Genomic DNA, 2259 nt, shown 5'->3' on the forward strand with positions numbered 1-2259 from the left:
TCAAGGATAGATTTTATAGTTATTTATTTTTATTGATATATTTTTTCTAAAGTTACGTAACTATTTATTTAGTGTTTAATATATTTTTATCCTTGTTTATTTTTAGTGATGCATCATGTCATATTACATGTTTATCAGGTTATTAAATAAGATTCAAAAGATGAGCAAAATGGTCAAAAAACGTAGCAATGGATCTTTAGATGAAATTCAAGTGATATTGTTTTCTATTTTAAATCTTGTTTTATTTTACTAAAGCACACTAGTACATTTCAATGTTTTTTTTCCATTTTACAAGAAAATATATCTAATAGGTTATTGAGAATGGATTCTAACAATTAAGCTAATTCATCACATGATTTGCATGGTAAAAAACCAATTGATGATGAGAAAACATATAAGAAAAAAGGACGGGGTGCATCAAAGTTGAAAATGGTTAGTGGCCAAGACAAGTGTAAAGAGCTAGAGCATAATGAGTTTGGACAGCCGGTTGGAGATAATTCAATGAAGTACGCATCTTTCCTAGGGTGCATGATAAAAGAATTTGTGCCTTATACATTAAATGGATGGAATGACATAATCGAAGAAGTGAAGGATAGGATGTGGAGATGTCTTCAGGTAATATATTTAGTTACTTAATTTTTCATTTCCATTTTCATAACAAAGTGTAGACATATTTTCTTTTTATTTAATGTACAGCTGACTTACAAAGTTGATGATTGTGAAAAGAAATCAATTTTGTGAAAGTTGGCAAAATTGTGACGCGATAGAAAATCTAAATTGCAAATACTTGTACGAGAAGCTAATACAAGTCGACTGGCTTCACGAGATCTCAATCTATTGAAGCCTGAATTTATGGACCAAAATCGGTGGGACTTATTTGTACAGAGGACATTATCACCTAACTTTCAAGTGAGAATTTTTCTGGACTCTTTTTATGGTCATTTAATACATTTGCTTTACCTTTCAATTTGTTGGAGCTATTTAGATCTTTGTGGTTAATGTATTGTGTTGTTGCCCCGACGAGACTGCTTTGTCAGTAGTTTAGGTGTGTGTTTGGATGTAATGGTTGTTTGGACATATTGCATTCTTTCATTTAGTTGTAAAACTAGAACACATGGCGTAACATAGCAAATCCAAAGAACAGTTGATTCCAACACCACATATTGCTTACAACAGCTGCAGCTGTTGCAGTAGCTGCATCTGCTACAGGAACTTGAAGCTTTGAATCACTTGCCTTTAATAGAAGCTTTGAATCACTTGCTCGTTGTGATCTCTGAATTCTCATAATTTTTCTTCTATGATAATTCTAATTTGATCTTCATTGTTGCTTTGCTTCTGAAGCTTTACAATATTCTGATATGATGCACTGCTTAGTAGGTTGAACTGGTAGCTTTGCTTCATCTCTGTTCTAATCTACTAATACAAGAGTGCCCAGTATTTTTAGCATCATATGAGCTGATCTTATAATAACAATAACAATAATAAATAATTGCTTGGGCAAGTGACTACTAGTTTTAATCTTTTGAACAATTTCATTGTGCGATTTTAACTAATCTCAGGACAAGAGTGAAAAATTTAGAGCGATGAGGAAAAAACAAGATCACTTTCACATAATGAGCCAGAGAGGTTATGCTCGTTTGACTCACATTATGTTAATTTTTAAAATTTTTTATAATTTATGTAAGTAGTGATATATACATCTTTTGAATTATGTTCTAACGATTTTGTATATATTTCTCTATTAAAAGAAAAGAGAACCCCGGCAGATACAAAAATTACAAGATCGCAAGTTTGGATTGAAGGTCACAAGAAAAAAATTGGAGAGCCTAGTACTCAAGCTGTTGGAGAGAAAATAGTAATAATTAGATTAACTTTGCATCATTTTTCTTGTATAAGGTAATGTGTAATTGGGAAAATTGAATTAACTTGTGCATTTTTGTTCTAAAGTAGAGTACATATTTAGTTATTGGTTTCCATTCTGTAAAACTGCTGATGTCTCCCACAGATATGAATAAGCCGTCAAAGATATGCCTGCAGGATATGTGGCAAACACCGGAGCCTGAAACACAATTTAGAATCATAAGCTAAAAGCTCCATGATCAAAATCATTTTGCGTTATATAAGGTTTAATGGTCCAAAACCAAAAAATCCAGTAGCACCTAATGAGATCGCATACAAGCGATATACACATGGGCGATCAGAATACAAAAGCATGGAATCTTAGTTAACCATTCCATAAGACTCTGTCTTCATTATGTT

At 32.1% G+C, this 2259-nt stretch overlaps 1 long non-coding RNA gene across 1 annotated transcript; it reads left to right on the forward strand.

Moving 5' to 3' along the window:
* Positions 1 to 208: 208 nt before the first annotated feature.
* LOC142548098 (uncharacterized) lies at positions 209 to 1652 on the forward strand. Its single transcript, XR_012820885.1, has 3 exons — positions 209 to 615; positions 697 to 909; positions 1560 to 1652. It is a non-coding gene; the product is annotated as an uncharacterized LOC142548098 (long non-coding RNA).
* The last annotated feature ends 607 nt before the right edge of the window (positions 1653 to 2259 follow it).

Source organism: Primulina tabacum, chromosome 6 (assembly GCF_025594145.1).
Source record: "Primulina tabacum isolate GXHZ01 chromosome 6, ASM2559414v2, whole genome shotgun sequence".
Lineage (NCBI taxonomy): Eukaryota > Viridiplantae > Streptophyta > Magnoliopsida > Lamiales > Gesneriaceae > Primulina > Primulina tabacum.